Raw genomic sequence first — 11,357 nt, forward strand, 5'->3', positions numbered from 1 at the left:
AAATCTAGAAGAACCATTAGGAAACAAGTTACCTACCTCCTGAAAGAAATATGATGGACTCAGGATAGCGAGGTGGTGTGGTGGATAGAGAGTTAACCCTGAAGTCAGGAGGACCTTAGTTCAAATCCAGCTTCAGACACTTAGTAGTGTAATTCTGGGTAAGTTGCTTAACCCTGATTGCCTCAAAAAAATGAAAAGATGATGAACTCAAAGTATAGAAGAGATATATACTTCTGTGAGTGTATACACTCACAGGTATATACACAAATAGGTATATATCTGTATGTATGTCTATATATAGGTATATATATACTCACATGTATAATATGATATAAAGTTAATTGGGATTTTTTTTGCTTGACTATACATATTTGTTATGAGGGCTTGCTTTAAAAAAAATTCAATTGGGGAAGGAGGTGGGAGAGATGAAGATTTTGGTTAATTGACAAATAGAAAATTCTCTGAAAAGCAAAAGACACAAATATCAGATACCATTTTTTATAGAACTTCCTCCAAATCCTTGTCTCTTGTCACTTGTCTAAACCTACTCATTGCTCAAGGACTAACTTAAGTCATTTTTTCCATGTCTCCTTCTCTGACCACCTAAGACCATAATGATGGCCCCTCCATTTGAACTGAGGCTTTTTTTTTGGGGGGGGTTACCACTTTTTCTGTTACAATCCAGTTCTATTGGTGCAGATCATAGAACTCTGTGTAACTCATCTTGTGTCCCTAGGTCTCACTTAGTGCCTGAGGGGATTGTACTAAATGATTTATGAGGTCCTTTCTAGTTCTCAATCCTATCCTAAATGATATGTTATTCAAGAGGGTTTTTGTTACTATCTTTCATCTCTCCAACTAGATGTGAACTCATAGAAGTCAAGGAAAATATCACACTTTTCTTGTGTTGCCCACATGCACTTAGTAGCTCTTCAGTAAATGTTTACTGAATGGCTAAATAAATGTCAGTAGGGAAGGTGTTTAGGGAAACTCAATCTAAGTGAGCAATTGGGCTATTCAATTGAATGAATTTAGAATTAGTTCCATGTTTTTATCTACTTGCATTCAGTTTTTCACTGAATTTTTGTTGCAGTGTAATATGTACCATCCTCTCATGATATAGGCCAAGAGATTTAAAGAATTTAGAACTGAATAAACTTAATGAGTATTTAGTCCAATACTCTTTAAAGATGAAACCCAAGACCCAGAAAGGTGAAGATATCTAAGATCACCAAGGTCACAGAAGACAAAAATAATGAAATAATATTAAAATCCAAGTCTTTTAAATCCAAATCTATTGTTTTTTTCATGAGGTGTATTCTTGTCCTAAAGTACCATACGTTTGAGTTCAAATTATATACAATTTCCATATATTTAACTCATATCCTTTATCTACATTCTGCTACTACATCCAGGTTCTCAATTAGATTCTCTGCATTGCAGCAACTCCACTGATCTTTCTGCTGCCAGTCTCTTTCTTCTCCAACCCGCTCTCCAAAACATTTTCCAGAAGAATTTATGTAAAATACAACATAGATTCCCATTTCCCCCACTATTCAAAAGCTTTTAGGGGTTCTTCCTTTTGCTTAAAGTATAATGTACAAACTCCCGTGATGTATTTTTTTTACCCTTATCTCTAAGTATTTACCTTTATGTTATCCTTATCTGGCCACTGGTCCCAGATGGCTTTGGAGGAGAAAATGAGGCTGGTGACTTTGTGCAGCACCTTGATTCATGTGCTTGTCATGATATCACCTCTCTGATGCCCTAGTCTTCTTTGAGAATGAAGAACAAATATCATCATCATCATCATCTCTTACATAAATCAATCTTTTTATTGTCTCCTCAATGTTTCTTTCCCTCATTTGTGCTTCTTTTCACACTCAGAACAGTGTACTGTAATAGTTGCCGAATGAATGAATAAATACTATTTCTACAAACTGGAAAACAAGGGACGTTCCTTCTTTTCCCCTTCTCTCATCCAAATATCATTCAAATGCTATCTATTGTTCAAAATACAGTTCAGGTCTTACCACTTCTTGCAATCTTTTCTGAGCATTCCCACTAAAGGGGTCTCTCCCTCCCAGAATTCCTATAGTACCTATTTTCTGTATCTATCTATCTATCTATCTATCTATCTATCTATCTATCTATCTATCTATCTATCTATGTATCTATGTGTCTATCTATCCATCTATCTATATTTATATATCTCAATGAATTTCTGTCACATTCAGCAGTTCTATGGATTCTTAGGACACCTATAGTGTCAAGATTGCCAGATGAACATCCTATTTCATCTGTGTGTCTCCCCTAGTGCTTAAGTGCTTAATAAATATTTGTTGAATTTTAATTTGTCTTGAGCTAATAGTTAAATCCAAAATTCAAAGTTATAGAGTTTGAGTTAGAAGTGACTTTAGCAGTCATCTTATTCTAGCCCCCAAGAACCAGAAAGGTGAAGTGATATCCAAGGTTATGCAGGTTGTAAGTAAAAGAGCCACACATCTAACCAGTTTCCTTTTCTTAATTCAGTTTTCTTTCTACCAGTTTAATATTTTTATTTGTATTTATTTTGTCTTCCTTATTTATCCAATAATTCCCTTCAACCTCCAGCATGGTATCTGTATAGCATAGTAAGTGAACACATAATATGTTCTAAGTACAGACAAACTGCTTGTGTTAATTCAAATTAAAGAAAACTAGTCCCTGCCTTAAAGTTGGAAAGGGGAAGTGAACATTGAAGAAATTACTTGGAGGATGGTGAAGAAAGTCTGAAGAATCTGAAGTAAAGTCCACAAAAGAATGTGGATCTACCTGCAAAGTCACAGTTTAAAAATGGAGTTTCCAGAAAGAACTGACAAATCAGAAGAATCGTTAGGGGCAGAGTGAACATTTAGTAATGAAGTTTTTTATCTTCAATGGAAAATTTTTTAAAATTCAATTTTATTATATTTTCAAATCCAAATTCTCACTTCCTCTCTTTTAAGAAGGCAATACAAATATACCCTATACATATGAAGCCATGAAAAACATATTTCTTAATTAGCTATATTCTGGGGGAAAAAACTAGAAAAAGAAAGAGGAACTATATGCTTCAATCTGCTGTATGTCCATCAGTTCTTTTTCTTGAAGTAGATATAATTTTTTTTTTATCATGAGTCCTTTGGAATTGTGGTTGATCATTTTATTGAGTAGAGTTCCCAAGTCTTGACTATCTTGTAATACTGCTGTTCCTATATACATTCTTCTCTTTGTTCTGTTCACTTCATTTTGCATCAGTTCATATAACACTTTCCAGGTTTTTCTGAAAGCATCCCACTCATTTCTTACAGCACAATAGTATTCCATCACATTAATATATCAGAACTTGTTCAGTCATTCCTCAATTGATAGGTATCTCTTTAGTTTCCAATCCTTTGCCACCACAAAAAGAACTGCCATAAACATTTTTGTACATATGGGTCCTTTTCATTTTTCTTTAATTTCTTTGGCTGAGACCTAGTAGAGGTATTACTGAGTCACAGGGTATGCATCGTTTTAAAATGCCCTTTGGGCATAGAACCAGATTAATCTCCAGAATTGTTGGACTAATTCACAGCTCCTCCAATAGTACATTAGTGAACCTCTGTATCCTTTCTAACATTTGTCATTTTCCTTTTTTTGTCATGTTATAAAATCTGATTGGTGTGAGATGGTATCTCAGAGCTGTTTTAATTTGTATTTTGATGCTTTGATTTATTCCTGAAAAGTCTCTGTTCATATTCTCTGACCATTTATCAAGTGGGGATTGTCTCTTAGTTTGGTTCAGTTCTCTGTATACACGAGAAATGAAATCTTTATAAGAGAAACATTGCAAATATTTTTTCCCAGTTTCCTGTTTTTTTCTCTAATTTTGACTGCATTAGTTTGTGCAAAATCTTCTTAATCATATGTAAGCAAAATTATCCATTTTATCTCCTATGAATTCCTCTATCTTTTGATTGGACATGAAACCTGTCCTAACCATAAATTTCTTCCATATTTACCGAATTTATTTATATCACCTTTATGTCTAAATTATGTACCCATTTTGAGTTTATCTTGGTATGAATGAGATAGATTAGTCTGTATCTTGTTTCTACCAGAATACTTTTCAGTTTTTCTCAAGTAGTTTTTTGTCAAAAAGTGAGTTCTTGCTCCAATACCCAGGCTCTTTGTTTTTATTAAAGACTAGGTCACTGTGGTCATTTGTTTTAGTATATTGTAAGCTCAATCTATTCCATTGATCAACCATTCTAATTTTTATTCTGTACCAAATTATCTTGATTGCAGCTTTGTAGTACAGTTTGAGATCTGGTACAGACAGCAGACCTTCCACATTTTTAATTGATTTCCTTGATATTGTTGACTTTTTTGGTTCCTCCACATGAATTTTGTTATTTTTTTCCTAACTCTATAAGTAATTCTTGGGTAGTTTGATATGGACTGAATTAATTTAGTAAGAATTTTCATTTTTATTATATTGGTTCAGTCAACCTATGAACAACTAATATTTCTCCAAATATGTGTGAAGAATGCTTTATAATTGTGTTCATATAGTTCCTCTGTGGTATTTTGTCAGGAAGATTCTCATGTATTTTATACTGTCTACTGTTATTTTATTTTATTTTTTGGTTTTTGCAAAGCAATGGGGTTAGTGATTTGCCCAAAATTACATAGCTAGGTAATCCATTAAGTTTTTGAGGTTGGATTTGAACTTGGTCTCCTGACTCCAGGACCAGTGCTCTATCCATTTCACCAACCTAACTGCCCCCCCCCCCCGTATTGTTTTATTTTTTAGGTTTTTGCAAGGCAAACGGGGTTAAGTGCCTTGCCCAAGGACACACAGCTAGGTAATTATTAAGTGTCTGAGACCGGATTTGAACCCAGGTACTCCTGACTCCAGGGCCGGTGCTTTATCCACTACACCACCTAACCGCCCCAGTACTGTTATTTTAAATGGATTTTCTCTTTACATCTTTTTCTATTGGTAATGTTGCTAAAATCTAGAAATGCTAATGATTTGAGTGGATCTATTTTATAGACTACAACTTCACTAAAGTTGTCTTGAATGGTTTTTTTTTAGTTGTCTCTCCAGAGTTCTCTAAATATGCCAACACATCATCTGCAAAACAAGTGATAATTTTGTTCATTTTTAAGTGCTTGTTCCTTCAATTTATTTTTCTGGTCTTATTGCTATTGCTAATAATTCTAGTATAATATTCAATAGTAATAGTGAGAGTGAATATCATTTTTTTCATCTCTGATCTTATTGGGAAGGCTTATAGTTTATCCCCATTGCAGATAATGCTTAAATTTCACCTGCTTATACAATATCATCTTTGTGATATATTACTGCAATTGCTAGCATTTTATTTAAAATTTTTGTATCAACATTCACTAGGGAAATTGATCTATAGTTTTCTCTATGCTATGTCTGGTTTTGGTATCAAAACCATATTTACATCATAGAAGGAATTTGGTAGAATTCCTACATATTTTTTCAAAAAATATACATAATATTAAAATTTATTTTTAAATGTTGGTAGAATTCACTTATAAATCCACCTGATCTTATGTTTTTTCCTTGGACAGTGTAATTTTTTTTTTAAAACTAGCAAGCATGAAATAAAGAAAATCAAAAGTCTTGTAACAAGTTAGCATAGTCAAGAAAAACAAATCACTACATTTGGCATGACCAAAAAATACCTACCTCATTTTATATCCTGAGTTCACCACTTTTCTATATCAATTGGTAGGTAATATGCTTTATCATTGGTCCCTGGAGTCCTGGTTGGTTATTGAATTGATTAGAGATCTTAAGCTTTTAAAAATTGTTTGTCTTTACAATGTTATTACTACATATTATACATATATATGTGAATAATCAGCACTTTGAGGTTTACAAAGTGCTCTATATATCTCATTTCAGTTGATACTGACAGCTCTCTCAGATGGGTACTATTCTTATCCTCATTTTGCAAGTGAGGAAAGTGAGACCTAGTGAGGTTAAGTGACTTGCCTGGAGTTACATAGTTAATTGTGTCTAAGGTAGGATTTGAACACAAGTCTTCCTGACTCCAAGTGTAACACTATCTATTTGATTCACTTTTAATCACTTCATTCAAGTTTTCCCAGCCTTCCTTTTTCAGCACAATATTCACATACCATTACATTTATATCTAATTACTTGTTCAACCATTTCCAGTTGATGAACAGACAGCCTTTTATTTTTCTAATTCTTTAACATCCCACAAAAAACATATTTTCAGAGGAGATCTACCATTAAATAACTTTCTGGGCAGTTTCAAATTGCTTTCTAGAAAGGCTAAACCAATCCATCCCAACTAGTAAGAGTTAAAGTTAGGGCTCCAAACCAGTTCTCTCAGATTCCAAGTCTATTATGCTTTCTGTTCTCTTGGGTTTCCTAGGTCAAACAGGTTTAATGGAAGAAACGGCCTTTGAAAGATGGGAGGGATATGAGAAGATATAAGTCTGCTGGTTAAGTGCTTTTTTTTTTTTTGGTGTCTTAGCATGGAAAGTCATGACTTCCAATATGCTGCCTTATGTTTCTTACAAAACAAAAACAATTTATGTGTTTCTGATTTAGAAACCAATTTGAGATTTTTTTTTCTTAACCACAAAGGCTAAAATAATAGTTAAGATTCTGGTCCCTCTACTTCTGGTTTAGAAAACTTAGGACAGTCACAATATTGATTTTTTTGCATCTTTGGCATAAACCAAAGCTGGGAAAGAGGTTCATTCTTTCAAAGCCTTCAGAGTGTATTAAAAGTACAGGACTGGGTGTGGGGTTTTAAGAGTAATTACTGGGGCGTGGCAGACTTTATGACAAGAATCACTATTCAAAATATGTTTCCTTCATGTCCTGTTGATACAACAGATCCACCTGTGGCTTAGGGGGAAAGGAAGCAGCAGGTGAGTTAAATTTTGGGGTCCAGATGTCACTAGCTTAAATCAATTACCCATATCAGAGACTTTCTTGATAGTGTAGGAAAATGGGCCATGGCCCCAAAATGGGAGGGTCAATAATTAGTGGACACAGATGTTGGCTTTTATTCCCTTGGCCCAAATTTCGAAGTGTTATGGGATCTTACTCCTGGAAATTTTTATCCTATCCAGAGTGATTATATATTCTTTCCTCTCCTCCTTACCCCTCACTCTCTTCCTCTCTCTTTTTTCCAGATCTTCCCTGTTATATAGATCTATTAAGGAAGAATTTATTAGTACTAAATATTGTTGTTAGAGTCAATCTTTTGTGCTGGGTATATTTAACAGTTTTTTTAAATTGTTGAATCATCCACAGATTATGGATCATAGTTTTAAAATCCTCTTTTTGCCAGTCTGATATAGTTGCAAAGAGTACAGGGTCTGGGTTAAACCCCAGCTCTGCTCCCTTCTCTCTCTATGACAGTAGGCAAGTCATTCAGGATCATAGATAAAGAACTAAAAGGTTGTTTCACCCAGTCTCCTTATTTTACAGATAATGAAATCGAGACCAAGACAAGTGATTTGGCTCACTTTTCTCCTCTGTAAAATGAGGGGTTGGATTACATGATCTCTGAGATGCCTTTCAGCTCCAAATCCCATGATCTACCAAGTAGTTATCAATCTATTAAAAAGGTAGTACCTTAAGGAAGTACCTTCAGGAAAGCCTTTTGTTAAATGAATCCCCTTATTTGTTTCTTTTTGTTTCAGTCTTCATCACATTTTATTTGAAATGAGCTATTTTTTTTTAAACAATGATGGTTTTATATTGTACTGAAGATTGCTATGAGCATTCCTTCTACATTTTGGGCCTGTCAATGTTGAGTCCCTTTCTGGACTCCCTTAACCTTCCCCAGGCAAGCATTGAGGGGGGGTGGGAGACAAGACAAGACAAGTTCTCCCTTTATACACCAAGGTCTCCAAGATCTCCATTTATTCATCAGAATACAAGTGCTTAAATATCCTTCCTAGTCTCTAATCCACTCCTACTCCCATGGCACTTAGTAAAACGAGGTTCTGGTGCACAAGGGCACCAGGTGATGAAGGTTTATAGCACTCCCACACACAACAGTTCCTAATATGTCATTTCTTCTAATAATTAGGGTTTAGAGCCTGAAAGAACCTTTTTTTGGTAGGTGTTGTTCAATTGTTTCAGTCATGTCATATTTTGTGACTCCATTTGTTGTTTTCTGGGCATATTGTACAGAGGAGGTAACTGAGAATTTGAGAGGCTAAGTGTCAGTTATTGGTTGGTTGTCCATTCTCAAAGAGGACCAAAATGACATCACCTATGTTAGTTAAGTTACAATGCATCTGACTATGACTGATCAAACCAATATGAGCTTAGAATACTCTACCATGGAACAGGCACAAATAGTTTATTTGAATATTTGGGGTGGATTGACCTAAACTTGCACATTTCAACTTTCCTTTGGGCTACTTCAATTCTGCTTTGCTCATCAAGCACAGCACCTTCTGTGATGAGGGCACATCAGACCGGGTGGTCCTGTGCCAGTGTGCTAGCTCATTTAATTTCTTATACCTAGGAAACAATGTAAAGATTATCAGACTGCCTTCTGTGTGTATGTGTGTGTGTGCGGGAGGGAATTGTAAAATTCAAAACCTTACAATGATAGGTAGAAACTACCATTGTATAAAATTGGAAGACAAATAAAATATTAATATAAATAAACAAAAAACAAATAAATAAAATAATTTCTTATGCTGATCTTGATATATCAAGACTGTGATAGAGAAAATTGCTATGTGGAAGGGATAACTGTATACTTTCCATATAGCTTCCAGAGATTATAGTATATAAAATAGCATCCTTCACCCATAGCTTCCAGAATGTTTTACTGACTCTAGAAGGGTGATCTGGTGGGCTTATGAAATCTAGAATAAAACATGTGTTATATTGTAGGGCCTAGATCAGCATGAATTAATAAAGTGATACCCCATTGGACATTACCCAAGAACCATCTTGGGTTCTCAAGTTACAGGAGTTTGATTACCAAACCCAGAGGATGATCATTGCTGAAGAGAGGGATGATGGACTTCTTCAGAATTTCACCTCTTCAAGCCCTCTATCAATCAGAGCCCTCTATCAAGGGGGTTTTGCTGGCACAATGATAATTGCCAGAATAATCACTCTCCTTCAGAAGGTGCTAGAACCCATGAATAGAAACGGGACTGAAATCAGGAAGAATTGAGTTCAGATCTGACCTTAGACACTTAATAATTATGTGGATCCTAGAGACAAATTGCATAACTCTGTTTCCTAGTTCCTTCAACTGTAAAAAGAAGGTAATAACAACACCTATTTCCCAGAGTTCCTGGTAATATAAATGCTTTTTTCTTTTCTTCCAGATTTAGAATATCACTCCACTTCTGGACTATCTATAGACTTCAGGCATATCCCAAAGATGTGTGGTACATTTTCTTTCTAGAATCCCTTTATGTATTGCTTTCTCTCTCTCTCAAGTATCTGAGGTTGGTTTTAAGCTCCAATCCTCCTGACTACAGGGCTAGTGCTCTATGCATTGTGTTACCTAGCTGCCCCATGTATTTTTCTCCTATTACAATGTAAGCTTCTTTTTTTTGAGAACAATGGAGCTAAGTGACTTGCCCAAGGCCACACAGTTAGGCAATTATTAAGTGTCTGAGGTCAGATGATTTAACTACTGACTCCAGGGCCGGTGTTCTATCCACTGCGCTGCCTAGCCTCCCCAAATGTAAACTTCTTGAGGACAGAGCCTTTCTTGCTTGTATTTATCATATAAACATAGGTATATTTGGGTTGTAATATAGGTATTGGTATATACTTAATATTTAATAAATCTTTCAATCTATCTACTTGCCCAAGTCAGACAACAATAAAGTCAGGCCCCATCATCCACTATCAGAATCAGCATGATTTAGTAGAAAGAATGCTGAACTGAGATTTTAGTCTGTGCTATTCTATTGGTTGTGACCTTGGAAAAGTCATTTCCCTTCCTATGAGTTCCAGGGGTTGGAGTCAAAGATTTCCAAGGCCCCTCTAGTCCTAACATTCTGTGATTCCTTCTGGATAATGCTGCGTGACACTCTAGGAGAATTTGATTTGTTTCCTCTAACCAGAGGTTGGGCTTATCAAGTCTTTGCTTGGGAGATTCTTTGGGGTAAGGGTTGACCTTGGCATTCTCTCCCTTCTCATTTCTTTACTCTTTTCTTCTCTCCTCTTAACTCAGAACACTAATGCTCTTTTGGTTCCTTCCACATCTCCCTTATCCAAACCTATTCCCAGAAAAAGGACCTGATAAAAGGATTACACTTTGAGGTAAATGCTTTACTTTCACCTCCCACCCATAAGTATACCTAAGTAATATTGTTATCTGCCTGCAGCTGTTGGCTCTCTCCTCCACTTGGATGTTCCCACTCCCAGAAGGTTCTCCAATGGAAATTTACAGAATCCATATCTTTAGGTCCTGGGGAAGCTAATCTTTTAATTTCTGGAAATTTTGGAATTCCTGCCCTGGGGTCCAGAATTTGGGGACAAAGAGCCTCATCTAACCCCTTGAGTTTAGCTGCCCTCAGACTCCAGACATGATTTACCTTCATATCCAACCCAATTGCCAGATTGCCATATTGCCATCTGTTTGCATCACTCCCAGGTGGGGTGTATGGAATATCCTAGGAGGACTTGCATCTCTGGTTTGAGGGTCTAACCAGCTCATCCACTTTTGGTGTCCACCTAGCACTCAATTCACCTATGGTTCCAAGAAGCTGTAGCATGACTAGCAGCCACACCCTAATAAAACTGTCTCAGTAGACATGCTAAACCAGACTGAAGGTAGCCTAAAGGTCACAAACCCATGATGAGATGAGAACAATTTGTTCCAAGGACTATGAAGGTGGTTGAAGAAGGTAGTGGTTAAGAGCTTGGCCAGACATGGAAGTCTCCCATGTCATTCACTGCATCCTGGGCCATCAAGAGTTCTGTCTTTTGTCTTGTCACTAGACTTTGATGACTGTGGAAGAGAGAGTGAGGCTGATAACTTTGAGCAACTCTGCTTCACTTAAATCCAATTTAGACACAGAGACATCAACCCATGAAGTTATTGATCCACTTTAAAAACAAAGGACAAGGGTGGATTAAAGCATTGGCCCTGGAGTCAGGAGTACCTGAGTTCAAATCCAGCCTCAGACACTTAATAATGACCTAGCTGTGTGGCCTTGGGCAAGTCACTTAACTCCGCTTGCCTTGCAAAAACCTAAAAAAAACAAAGGACATGCAACAACACTAAACCTTTCCATTTCTTGTTTTGGGCACAGTAATGAAATTAATTGTGTTA

This window comes from Macrotis lagotis, chromosome 1, assembly GCF_037893015.1.
Source record: "Macrotis lagotis isolate mMagLag1 chromosome 1, bilby.v1.9.chrom.fasta, whole genome shotgun sequence".
Taxonomy (NCBI): Eukaryota; Metazoa; Chordata; class Mammalia; order Peramelemorphia; family Peramelidae; genus Macrotis; species Macrotis lagotis.